Source organism: Pseudophryne corroboree, chromosome 2 (genome assembly GCF_028390025.1).
Source record: "Pseudophryne corroboree isolate aPseCor3 chromosome 2, aPseCor3.hap2, whole genome shotgun sequence".
NCBI lineage: Eukaryota > Metazoa > Chordata > Amphibia > Anura > Myobatrachidae > Pseudophryne > Pseudophryne corroboree.
This window is the reverse complement of record NC_086445.1, coordinates 337,932,163-337,946,495: the sequence shown is the minus strand read 5'-3', so window position 1 is coordinate 337,946,495 and position 14,333 is coordinate 337,932,163. Positions and strand designations below refer to the sequence as shown.

At 46.5% G+C, this 14,333-nt stretch overlaps 1 protein-coding gene across 1 annotated transcript in view; it reads right to left on the bottom strand.

Moving 5' to 3' along the window:
* The window catches only part of GPC6 (glypican 6), a 1,112,124-nt gene that overhangs the window by 853,240 nt on the left and 244,551 nt on the right, over positions 1-14,333 (bottom strand). The gene's annotated exons all lie outside the window — the stretch shown is intronic.

The following is a 14,333-nucleotide window of genomic DNA, read 5'->3' as shown; positions in this document are numbered from 1 at the left end:
CCGAGTAGGTTTGAAGCTACTCTGAAACTGCACATAATATTTTGTAGCCACTCTGCGATCCCTTGGTTCGCACTTCTGCTAAGCTAAAATACACTCCCAGTGGGAGGCGGCATAGCGTTTGCACGGCTGCTAAAAAATGCTAGCGAGCGATTAACTCGGAATGACCACCTAGGTGCGAAGTGTGCGATGTGCAATTAAAGGCAGTTTCATCTCTGACAACGGTACACAATCTTCCACCCTTTGCGGGCTGATATCTGCCCGAATTGTTCAGAACCCACTTTTATGTGAGTTTGGGCCTCCGTAAACTGCGGTCATTGCTAATTGGATTGACCCCTAATGGTGAGACACCTAGGAAGTTGGGTGAAAATTTAATTATTGAAAAGCTCCAGAGTAACGGCCTCCATACACAGGGCTGTCTTAACAGCAGTGTAGGCCCCTGGGCACAGCAATGCACTGGGCCCCCTACCCATCCTCCAGCGGTAGGGGTGGGGGGTGCTATCAGCGGCAGCTTTGATGTCCCGCGGGCAGTAGGGGGTGTTCTATCTTCCGCTAAGCATTTAGGACCTGGAGCAGTTAATTTCTACTAATCACTCCTTTACTGCACAGATGGGTCTAAACTGTAGAAGGGGGCATTGGGCTGAATGAAGAAGCCCTGGTACATGACTTCCAGGGTGGTAGGGGGTGTTTAAAATGTAGGGGAGGGGTGGATAGCGGAGTGGGCTTAATATTTATAATTTTCCGGTGGGAGGGCAGTTTGCTTGACTGCAGATATCTCAAGTTTCTGAAAATATATTTCTTAGCTTTGAAAGGGATAAAAACCTAGAGAGAGTGTCACACCTTTCAGAAGGTTCTGGGGACTTGGAGATCAGAGCTCAGGAGCCAGAGCAATTCACCAATGAAAATCTAAAACTGCATATTAGGCGTGTGGAGCTGGAGCAGGGACCATCTGCAGGAAGGCTGATATCTCTGGTTCTGGGCATAGTAGAGACAAGCTGCCAGTATCCACCAAAAGGGGAGAGTCCCAGCTTTTGGATTAAGTCAGACAGAACCCGAGATATCTGGCTGGGAAGAGCAATTAACAGGCTTGAATTGGGACCACTGCTTTCAAGACGGATATCTCCGGTTCCCCAGGGCCGATTTTCAAAAATCTGGTACCCCTGGAAAGAGGGGACCCTAAGCTATCAGCATAGGGCCCTTATACTCCTGGGGCCCTTGGGCAAGAGCCCATTGAGCCCATACGAAAAGACGGCCCTGCCCATACATTAGTGGCATATTGATTGACACAATATCAAAAAGTTTAAAAATCTCTGTTCTCCTGATCCCAACAGAAATCGGTTGTGATCTGGAAATCGTGGATTTGTAAAATAAAGCATTTCCCCGATTCCCCAACAGATCAGTGATTGGCGGTTCCAGTCGGGTCAGGGAATGGTGGAATCTGGGCTCAGATGTATGGGAGCATTAAGACAGAGGGGAACCATAACTTATTTAAATAGTCCTCAGCTCCATGAAAGGGTAGTGACTGTGAGGAAATGTTGCTACATAAAAGGCAGTGTTAGTACAAGACTACAGCATATGTGTAGGGTGAAGCGTGTTATGCCGGCGGTCGGGATCCCAGCACCCACCCAGCATACAGGCACCGGGATCCTGACCGCTGGCATGCCGGCTGCTGGGCGAGAGCAAATGAGTGGGCACGGTACACGCACCACGCTATTTATTCTCCCTCCAGGGGGGTCGCGGACCCCCAAGGGGAGAATAGTTGTCAGTATGCCGGGTGTCGGGATTCCGGCGCCGGTATACTGAGCGCCGAGATCACAACAGCCGGCATACTGAACACTACCCTGTGTGTATAGTGCAATTTCATGTAGAAAAGAGCAAAAGTCAGATTTGTGTGTGTGTGTGTGTGTGTGTGTGTGTGTGTGTGTGTGTGTTTGTGTGTGTGTCAGTGAGTGTGTGTGTGTGGGGAGCACACAAGCTACTGCAGGTTAGTACACATACAAATATGTGATAAATTGATAAGCCAAGTGAGCTTATCATTGTTTAATTACATCTGAAAGTTTTTCAATAGTATGCTGTCTGCAAAATCATTAGACATTTACAGATAATGTAGAGAAAACTGATTTTTCTCTAAGGGGCCCTATACACGGGAGAGATGTGTGCTGAGCGAACTGCTCAGCACACATCTCTCCCGCCGCTCAGCACAGCGCGATGTGTGCTGAGCGTGCGGGGGAAGGTGGGGGGCCGCTCATTTCACCCAGTGGGTGAAATGTTCTTTGTAAGCTTCAAATACTTTAGTACTGGTTATTGCATGTGGCACTTACCACCTCTTCTTACATCTTCCCTTCGTTCTGTGAATGCAATACAAGTATAATTGCATCCGTCTTGTGTGCAACTCTGAATTGCCCACTATGTGAGGATATCTAATAATCTATTGCATAACACTCAATTACATTCTAAGAGTAGTATTAGTATATAACTTATGAAATGAAAGTTACAATTAGATCAGAGGCGGCACCAGGTGTGGTGACACCCGGTGCGCACCCCTGATGTACTGCCGCGATCGCGGCAAAAAAAGGGGCGTGGCCTTACAGCTAGGGGGCGTGGCTTCGCGGGGATACTGGTATCGTCACTCTGGGGGCGTGCCCAGCATCTCCGGAGATGCTGGGCTTCCCCCAGAGACGGTCTCAGTGTGCTGTCGGCTCCTCTGCTATGACAGGAGCCGGGTGCTGTAGCGGAATTTCACACTGCAGCACCTGGCTCCTGTCACTACGGAGGAGCTGACATTTGGTGTCACCCCCTCCAGGTGTCACACCCGGGTGCGGGCCGCACCCCCCGCACCCGCCTTGTGACGCCACTGAATTAGATATTTCCATTTTTTTGTGGGCTTACTAGGCATGTCATTTGCAGACACATACTGAAGAATACAGTAAGTTGTGTGCCATCAGAAATAATACTCAGGGATAAATCGAGGGACACGGTGGGGTGGATTAAATAGTACAGTACATTTAGATCAGTGGCGTGCGGTGAGGTCAGTGGCTGGTGAGGCACCACTGCCATAATGTCCGTCGAGTCCCATTGAAGACTCCTACCACCTCGAAGCCAATCTCCGCTACTGCCGCTGCTAATGGCCACTGCCCCATTGTTGTGGGGGAGTGTACTATGTCTAGGGGGCCAGTGTGCAGGGTGGGGAATGTGTTTTCCTGGGGCCAGGGGGGAAGAGGTAGTAAGGTGGGTAGTATATGTACTCGCTGGCCTCGGAGGTACTGTATGTTAAGGAGGACGGGGGTACAGCGTATTATGGGTATGTTCCAGAGGCAGGGGTGTTCGTTAGGATGGGTACTGTACTGTGAGGGATGGAGCACAAGCTTTACACACTCTGCCACACCAGGGGGCAGGGTGAGAGTAAGAGTTAAAAGCAGAGGGCAGGATGAGAGCAGTAGTAGTGAGGAGCAGTGGCGGCAGACAGGAAGTAGTAGTGGTGGGGAGCAGGGGGCATACTGGAAGTAGTAGTAGGGAGCAGGGGCATACTGGAAGTAGTAGTAGGGAGCAGGGGCATACTGGAAGTAGTAGTAGGGAGCAGGGGCCAGACTAAGAGTAGTAGTGGTAGGGAGCAGGGGGCAGTTTTTTCTCTGCGCAGTCTAGGGGAGCTTGGACATGGGGAGTGGACGCGGCCTACGATCAGGTTGGGGAGGTGGGTGGTGCCGCAACTCCGCACCAGCTATACAGCTTCAATGCCTAAATGCCTGGCTGCAGCAGCGCCCTCCCTCATCACTGGGGCTGGCCAATGTGTGTAGTACAGGCTGCACTGGCTGCAGCTCGCAGACATTCCCCTGAGCTGGCACTGTCTGTGTGACAGTCGGCAGCGGGTGGCCGTGGAAGGGGGCAGGACCTCCACTGAAGCCCTGAGGGATGCACATGATGCGGCTTTAAAAGAGGCGGGGGGAAGGACACTATTGGCAGGCGCTAATGTAAGATGGACGGGTGGCTAACGCTTGCGGCAGCTGGCCAGGAAGGGGGGGGGGGGGGGGTTTGGTGTTAGGCAGCGCACGTGAAACAATGGGACTTGCAACTGTTCTGGTGCCCAGCCCAGCCTGGCCAATCCGCCTTGTCGCCGAGCACAGAGTGTTTGCTGCTCAGCTGGCCAATATATCCCCCCTCTCCCCGCTGTATCCTGTGTCCTCCCCACTTCCCCCCTGAGCATGGCATCTGCAGGAAGGGTGGCATGTCCCAGGGAAGTCTAGCGCCAGTGCTGCCGGGCCCCCTCCTTCTCCCCCCAGGGCAGCAGCAGTACTGACAGAGCCTGGGCAGAGTGGAGAAGTGACATGGCTTCTCTACGCAGGCAAGTGACGAAGCGGCGCAGCGGGCGGGCATCAGGCAGACAGAGAGTAGCAGCAGCAGTGGTCGGCAGCGGGGGAGAAGGTGGGAGGGAGGGGCCATTTGCAGAACAGCCAGTCAGGCTCTGCCCACTGCCCAATTACATCTCCTCTAGTGACAGGACCATGCTTTCATATGGGCTGAATGGAACTTACAGGGCTTTTTTTAATGGGCTATTACTGCCCGATGCTTGTTCCCGCTTCCAGCCTGTTCACAATGACAGCAGGAGGCACAGAGAGTGGTGCCTCCAAAACACATTTAAAGCTTTTTTTTTCACACAATAAAAATAATTAAAATAATATAAAGGCTGAAGAGTACACTTATGGCACAGTAGCTGTGTCATATGAATCTGCCTTGTATTATTTTAATCAATAATAACAAGGGAGGCACTGCCTTCCCTGACTGAGCGTCCCTGATTTAGATCTGCATGCACGGACAAATTTAGTGTGCAAGAGTTGTATGTGCATGCAAGAGAAAGTATACAATTATCTATATTTGATAAATAAGATACAACAGCCAGGGGGACATCCAGAGAGGAGGAGGCACATGTGCAGGCTCCGTCTGGGACCCCTCTTCTGTAGCTCTGGGCACAAGGGTCACTAGATTACCCTAGCGCTGTCCCAGAGTCTAGAGCGCATGCGCAGGTCTCTGGGAAAGTGTTGATTTCCTTACTGCGCATGCCCAAAACACCAGAAAATGGCCCACCACACCATCTTCCTGGTGATTTCTGCAGCGCTCCTGCCAAAGCAGGACTTTGGAGGGTAAGTATTGAAAAAACATGGGGGGTCATTCCGAGTTGTTCGCTCTGTAAAAATCTTCACATCGCAGCGATTTTCCGCTTAATGCGCATGCGCAATGTCCGCACTGCGACTGCGCCAAGTAAATTTGCTATGCACTTAGGAATTTTACTCACGGCATTTTCATCGTTCTGGCGATCGTAATGTGATTGACAGGAAATGGGTGTTACTGGGTGGAAACAGGCCGTTTTAAGGGCGTGTGGGAAAAAACGCTACCGTTTCCGGAAAAAACGCAGGAGTGGCCGGAGAAACGGGGGAGTGTCTGGGCGGACGCTGGGTGTGTTTGTGACGTCAAACCAGGAACGACAAGCACTGAACTGATCGCAGATGCCGAGTAAGTCTGGAGCTACTCAGAAACTGCTACGAGGTGTGTAATCGCAATATTGCGAATACATCGTTCGCAATTTTAAGATGCTAAGATTCACTCCCAGTAGGCGGCGGCTTAGCATGAGCAAATCTGCTAAAATCCGCTTGCGAGCGACCAACTCGGAATGACCCCCATGGGTGCAGGGAATGCAGTGTGGGCCCCCCTGGACCGCACGCACTGCACCCATTATAAATACCCCAATGACAACTGCGTATGTTGCTTGTATTTTTTATTTGCAAATTCAAATTGAAGGTATAGTAGGTAATTTATAGCCATCCTATTTTACACCTCATGCACAGTATTATACTGTAGGTGGTAACAATTCCATGTCATGAATGAAACCCTTTTAACATTAATAATGTCAGCCATCACATGCAACATAGCGCAGCATTTATTTCTTTATTCTTACCACTATATTACTGTGCCTGCTACCTATCACAGTCATATTTAGAGAACTGGAGGGTAGTGATAAGCAGAAAATATGTTCTTATTCTATTGTATACAATTATTTTACAAATATTTTGTAGTCTGTTACTTTCCTCCAATTATTGCTGCATTTTGACACGGGTAAATTTACTAAGCATCAGTTTTGCTGTCATTTGAAAGGGTATGGATCATTGGGTCCACACAACTTAGGTCGAGAGTCATTAGGTCGACCACTGAAGGTCGACATGGGCATTAGGTCAACATGCACTAGGTCGATATGGGCATTAGGTCGACATGTACTAGGTCGACAGGTGAAAAGGTCGACATGAGTTTTTGGACTTTTTTTGGTGTAGTTTTCTTCGTAAAGTGACAGGAACCCCAGTTAGTGCACCGTCTTCCCTCGCATGACTTGCTTCGTTCACCATGTTTCAGGCAAGGTGCCTCGTTACCGTTCCCAATTGTAGTCTACGTGGATCGTAAAGTATGAAAAAAATCAAAAACAAATTTCAAATTGTGAAAAACTCATGTCGACCTTTTGACCTAGTACATGTCGACCTAATGTCCAAGTGAAACCTAGTGCGTGTCGACCGAATGCCCATGTCGACCTTCAGTGGTCGACCTAACTTGTGTCGACCTAATGACCATATCCCATTTGAAAACATCCAAAACAGTGGCTTTGGGCTTCAAAATACAGCTTTCACTAGGCATCAGTTTTGACATTTTAAAACAACCACAGATGCCTATCAGTTTCTAAACCCATATACCGCTTCAAATGACAAAAAAAAACATGGACAATCCATTCTAGAACCACCGTGGTTTTCATGCACAAATACCTTGGACCTTGGACTTTTGTTTTCAAATTGTAAAAAAAAAAATTATCACAAAATCTTAGCTCAAACAAAAAAACAATATGAAAGGTCCCAAATTGATAACCAGCCCTACGTCTATAAGGGTTGGGTATGCGGTATCAGCGGTTGGGATACTGCCAGTCACCATACCGACGTGGGGATCTCTGTGTTTAGATTGCTGGCGGGGAGGGCGAGAGCAACAAAGCCCCTTGTGGGCTCGCTGCGCTCGCCATGCAGTGGGCTTTGTGGCTTGCTGCGCTTGCCACAGGTTCTATTCCCACTCTATGGGTGTCGTGGACACCCACTAGTGGGAATGGTCCCTCTCAGTTGGCATACCGTATGTCGGGTTTTTCTTCCCGACCGCCGGTCACATAACTGCATGCCTTCTATAAACCTAGGCTAGTAGTATAAAAATTGGATGAAAATTGCATGAAGTCCCCTTGATTATCCATGAACCAGCAAGGGCTAGTGACATTAGAACAGGAAGACACACCCTGTGTGGAGACCCACTGCCATAATGTCAGTCAGCTCTAAACTGGTCAGCCCAGGATTGGAATCCCAGGGGCGGTGGCCACTGAAAAACTCTTGGCACTTTACTGCGTGACACAACCAGGAACTTTGGGGCAGAGCCACAATGATGCAACACTTCGCAAATTGTGTCATCGGGCTCCCAAACTGCCCACTTTAAACAGCGACATTGATACCAGCCAGGAGACTTACCCACTGTTTCAGGAGGCTGGGAGTGCCACCCACTATTCCGGAGCCTCACAGCCATTCCGGGAGGATCGGCAAGAAAGTATGCCTCAATGTATTGTACATTTTACCTCTGTTCCTCATGTTTTAGCAGTTGGGGGATTTTTTATTAACTATCTAATGATCTGTAGATTTATCTACTATTTGTTGCTGCAATTATTTTTTATTTTAGATATTGTGAAACCATGTTTATAGACACTTACAAGGCTGTTAAATAAGGATTCTTGCTGTAAATCTTTTCATTCACATTGGATGAATGAATAATTTAATTTATGATAGATATGCGGTAATTAGCTATGTGTCACTGCAGACAGGTCTACATGAGGTAAGAATTGTTATTAGCTAATTTCATAAATTTGATGTTGCTCAGCGAGAAAAGAGAAAGGGTTATTTAGTGCACCTCTAGTCATATTAATTAGCAAAGTGATATACTATACAGTGTATGCCTGACAATGCATCTAAATAAGACTGAACAACAGAATTCTAAATGAACTTGTCTCTATGTAAAATGTAAAGTAGCTTACGCCACAAGTAAAGCCACTATATGACATTAATATACACAAAAGGCTGTGTATTAAGGAGATAAATAATTAAAAATAATACACAAACTGCACGTCGGCAAACTTATTTCTATATCTTTATATAAATTATATGGTATGTGTTATAATGACTGAAAGCCCACTAACATGATTGGACACACTAGATCCCATGTCTGTGCATTATTCCCCAACAATCACACACCTAAACTACTTCCAACAGTCATCAAAACCTTATCATAGAACCACAGCTGTATCACTCCACAACTGTTGTAAACACTAGCATCATTCACAGAGACACTACTCACACAAAAGAAGTACATCCCTGCCCCACGGACAGCAGCACATCCCTACCTCACTGACAGCAACACATCCCCATCTCATTGACAGCAGCACATCCTCATCTCGCTGACAGCAGCACATTCCCATCTCGATGACAGCAGCACATCCCTATCTTGCTGACAGCAGCACATCTCTGCCTCACTGACAGCAGCACATCCCTGCCTCACTGTCAGCAGCACATCTCCATCTCACTGACAGTAGCCCATCACTGCCTCACTGACAGCAACACATCCCCATCTCATTGACAGCAGCACATCCTAATCTCGCTGACAGCAGCACATCCCCATCTCGCTGACAGCAGCACATCCCCATCTCGCTGACAGCAGCACATCTCTTCCTCACTGACAGCAGCACATCCCTGCCTCACTGACAGCAGCACATCCCTACCTCACTGACAGCAACACATCCCCATCTCACTGACAGTAGCACATCCCTGCCTCACTGACAGCAACACATCCCCATCTCATTGACAGCAGCACATCCTCATCTCGCTGACAGCAGCACATTCCCATCTCGCTGACAGCAGCACATCCCCATCTCGCTGACAGCTGCACATCTCTGCCTCACTGACAGCAGCACATCCCTGCCTCACTGACAGCAGCACATCCCTACCTTACTGACAGCAGCACATTCCCATCTCACTGACAGCAGCACATCCCCATCTCGCAGACAGCAGCACATTCCCATCTCGCTGGCAGCAGCACATCCCAATCTCGCTGACAGCAGCACATCCCCATCTCGCTGAGAGCAGCACATCCCAATCTCGCTGACAGCAGCACATCCCCATCTCGCTGACAGCAGCACATCCCTACCTCACTGACAGCAGCCCATCACTGTCTGATAGCAACACATACCCATCTCACTTACAGCAGCACATTCCTGCATCACTGACAGCAGCGCATCCCTGCCTCACTGACAGCAGCGCATCCCTGCCTCACTGACTGCAGCGCATCCCCATCTCGCTGACAGCAGCACATTTCAATTGTAGAAGCTTTCTGTCACAATCACCTCCTCATGAATTGCATTGTACCTGGTCAATGATGATGTAGCGTAGCATTGAAAGGCTATGTATTACTGAAAAACAAAGTGTTTGGCCACTGGTTGATCTACCAGGGAAAAGAAAATTCCAGGTGAAAAATGTCCCCACAATAGGCAGATACAATAATGAGTTCTGACATACTGTAGGTGAGTTGCAGTTCTTAACAATTGTTCATTTGATCTTATGACATTGGGCCTAATTCAGATCTGATAGCAGCATCAAATTTGTTAGCTAATGGGCAAAACCATGTGCACAGTTGGGTGGGGCAGATATAACACGTGCAGTGAGAGTTAAATTTGGGTGTGGTAAAAATAAAGCAACCAGTGTTTGTCCTGCACAGAAACAAAATAACCCACCCAAATCTAACTCTCCCTGCACATGTTATATTTGCATATGGTTTTACCCATTAGCTAACAAATTTGCTGCTGCGATCAGATCTGAATTAGGCCCATTGGTCATAGAAGACTCAGCATGGCATTAGCAGCAATAAGGAGTAACGTCAAACCTTTGAGGCATCATGTAAAAACACACTTTGGAAGAGGATTCATCAAACAGTTGGTGTGAACTGGAACAACAAATAGAAATCAACAAAAGGGATCTGATTGGCTTCAAAAAGAACATATTGGAAAGAGCAAACAAGTATTTCTCTGAACAAAAGTATATCACTGGCTTACAGGCACCTCAGGAGATACAGACAGACCAAGAGTATACAAACCAAGAAGGACTTATAAGGGTATATTTATTAAAGTGCAGGTTTTTAGAAGTGGAGGTATTGCCCATAGCAACTAGATTCTAGCTATTATATTTTAGAAGGTGGTAGATACATGATAAGTAGATTCTGGAGGTCACCTGGTCATGGTCAGTGGGCCCATATTTTTGGCCAAAATGATGCTAAGAACCTCAACTGTACTCCATGTTAAATTTCAGAGTTTATTATAATGGTTCTTATTAGGGAGATTCTCCGTGATGCACAGGACAGCTACACAAATTCAAACATACTTCTCCAAAATACTAAGATTGTAGAGGGTCTTAAGTTATAGGGTAAGGCATTGCTACTAAGCAATTAAGATTTCATCTAAGAACAATATCTTAACAGACCAGTTTAAAAAAATAAATAAATAAAAACGTATGATGCACAGGACTTTATGTTCACTTTCTGGAGAATCACCACATACTGTAGCTGTATTCCTAGTACTTAGAGTATGCACCAGCATTGTCTCCTTTCTCTGTGTGGCACCACAAGTCTCAGCATGGAAGCACCTCTTATTATGTTTGGAATTAGGGTGTGCAGTCCACCCCCTCCCAAAATAAACTGGGAATTACATGGCTGACAAAGATGGGGTTATAGTGATTTTTAAACAGATGACTACAAAGTATAGGTATACTCAAAATGATCCCATACGGATGTTTCTGCTAAACTGAAATAAGATCCAACCAAGACCTATAAAAAAAGAGTTAGATTCACTGTTTGATATGGCAGTGCTCAATAATACTGTTCCAAATGAAATGGACCTTGGTGGTCATTCCGAGTTGATCGCTCGTTATTTTTTTTTCGCAATGGAGCGATTAGTCGCTAATGCGCATGCACAATGTCCGCAGTGCGACTGCGCCAAGTAAATTTGCTAATAAGTTAGGTATTTTACTCACGGCATTATGAGGTTTTTTCTTCGTTTTGGTGATCGTAGTGTGATTGACAGGAAGTGGGTGTTTCTGGGCGGAAACTGGCCGTTTTATGGGTGTGTGCGAAAAAACGCTGCCGTTTCTGGGAAAAACGCGGGAGTGGCTGGAGAAACGGGGGAGTGTCTGGTAGAGATGAGCGGGTTCGGTTCCTCGGAATCCGAACCCGCCCGAACTTCAGCTTTTTTTACACGGATCCGAGCGACTCGGATCTTCCCGCCTTGCTCGGTTAACCCGAGCGCGCCCGAACGTCATCATGACGCTGTCGGATTCTCGCGAGGCTCGGATTCTATCGCGAGACTCGGATTCTATATAAGGAGCCGCGCGTCGCCGCCATTTTCACACGTGCATTGAGATTGATAGGGAGAGGACGTGGCTGGCGTCCTCTCCATTTAGATTAGAAGAGAGAGAGTGAGATTGAGACAGAGACACTTGATTTACTGGAGCTTAGGAGTACTAGAGAGAGAGTGCAGAGTTTACTAGTGACTGACCACTGACCAGTGACCACCAGTGCAGTTTTATTTAATATAATCCGTTCTCTGCCTGAAAAAAACGATACACAGTGACTCAGTCACATACCATATCTGTGCTCAGCCCAGTGTGCTGCATCATCTATGTATAATATCTGACTGTGCTCACACAGCTTAATTGTGGGGGAGACTGGGGAGCAGTTATAGGTTATAGCAGGAGCCAGGAGTACATACATATTATTAAAATTAAACAGTGCACACTTTTGCTGCAGGAGTGCCACTGCCAGTGTGACTGACCAGTGACCTGACCACACTGACCACCAGTATAGTATACTATATTGTGATTGCCTGAAAAAGTTAAACACTCGTCGTGTGACTTGTGTGGTGTTTTTTTATTCTATAAAAAACTCATTCTGCTGACAGACAGTGTCCAGCAGGTCCGTCATTATATAATATATACCTGTCCGGCTGCAGTAGTGATATATATATGTTTTTTATATCATTATTTATCATCCAGTCGCAGCAGACACAGTATGGTAGTTCACGGCTGTAGCTACCTCTGTGTCGGCACTCGGCAGTCCATCCATAATTGTATACCACCTACCCGTGGTTTTTTTTTTCTTTCTTCTTTATACATACTACATCTCATTATCATCCAGTCTATATTAGCAGCAGACACAGTACAGTACGGTAGTCCACGGCTGTAGCTACCTCTGTGTCGGCACTCGGCAGTCCATCCATAATTGTATACCACCTACCCGTGGTTTTTTTTTTCTTCTTTATACATACTACATCTCATTATCATCCAGTCTATATTAGCAGCAGACACAGTACAGTACGGTAGTCCACGGCTGTAGCTACCTCTGTGTCGGCACTCGGCAGTCCATCCATAATTGTATACCACCTACCCGTGGTTTTTTTTTTCTTTCTTCTTTATACATACTACATCTCATTATCAACCAGTCTATATTAGCAGCAGACACAGTACAGTACGGTAGTCCACGGCTGTAGCTACCTCTGTGTCGGCACTCGGCAGTCCGTCCATAATTGTATACCACCTACCCGTGTTTTTTTTTTCTTTCTTCTTTATACATACTACATCTCATTATCATCCAGTCTATATTAGCAGCAGACACAGTACAGTACGGTAGTCCACGGCTGTAGCTACCTCTGTGTCGGCACTCGGCAGTCCGTCCATAATTGTATACCACCTACCCGTGGTTTTTTTTCTTTCTTCTTTATACATACTACATCTCATTATCATCCAGTCTATATTAGCAGCAGACACAGTACAGTACGGTAGTCCACGGCTGTAGCTACCTCTGTGTCGGCACTCGGCAGTCCATCCATAATTGTATACCACCTACCCGTGGTTTTTTTTTTCTTTCTTCTTTATACATACTACATCTCATTATCATCCAGTCTATATTAGCAGCAGACACAGTACAGTACGGTAGTCCACGGCTGTAGCTACCTCTGTGTCGGCACTCGGCAGTCCATCCATAATTGTATACCACCTACCCGTGGTTTTTTTTTTCTTTCTTCTTTATACATACTACATCTCATTATCAACCAGTCTATATTATCAGCAGACACAGTACAGTACGGTAGTCCACGGCTGTAGCTACCTCTGTGTCGGCACTCGGCAGTCCATCCATAATTGTATACCACCTACCCGTGTTTTTTTTTTTCTTTCTTCTTTATACATACTACATCTCATTATCATCCAGTCTATATTAGCAGCAGACACAGTACAGTACGGTAGTCCACGGCTGTAGCTACCTCTGTGTCGGCACTCGGCAGTCCATCCATAATTGTATACCACCTACCCGTGGTTTTTTTTTTCTTCTTTATACATACTACATCTCATTATCATCCAGTCTATATTAGCAGCAGACACAGTACAGTACGGTAGTCCACGGCTGTAGCTACCTCTGTGTCGGCTCTCGGCAGTCCATCCATAATTGTATACCACCTACCCGTGGTTTTTTTTTCTTTCTTCTTTATACATACTACATCTCATTATCAACCAGTCTATATTAGCAGCAGACACAGTACAGTACGGTAGTCCACGGCTGTAGCTACCTCTGTGTCGGCACTCAGCAGTCCGTCCATAATTGTATACCACCTACCCGTGGTTTTTTTTTCTTTCTTCTTTATACATACTACATCTCATTATCAACCAGTCTATATTAGCAGCAGACACAGTACAGTACGGTAGTCCACGGCTGTAGCTACCTCTGTGTCGGCACTCGGCAGTCCATCCATAATTGTATACCACCTACCCGTGGTTTTTTTTTTCTTTCTTCTTTATACATACTACATCTCATTATCAACCAGTCTATATTAGCAGCAGACACAGTACAGTACGGTAGTCCACGGCTGTAGCTACCTCTGTGTCGGCACTCGGCAGTCCATCCATAATTGTATACTAGTATCCATCCATCTCCATTGTTTACCTGAGGTGCCTTTTAGTTGTGCCTATTAAAATATGGAGAACAAAAATGTTGAGGTTCCAAAATTAGGGAAAGATCAAGATCCACTTCCACCTCGTGCTGAAGCTGCTGCCACTAGTCATGGCCGAGACGATGAAATGCCAGCAACGTCGTCTGCCAAGGCCGATGCCCAATGTCATAGTACAGAGCATGTCAAATCCAAAACACCAAATATCAGTAAAAAAAGGACTCCAAAACCTAAAATAAAATTG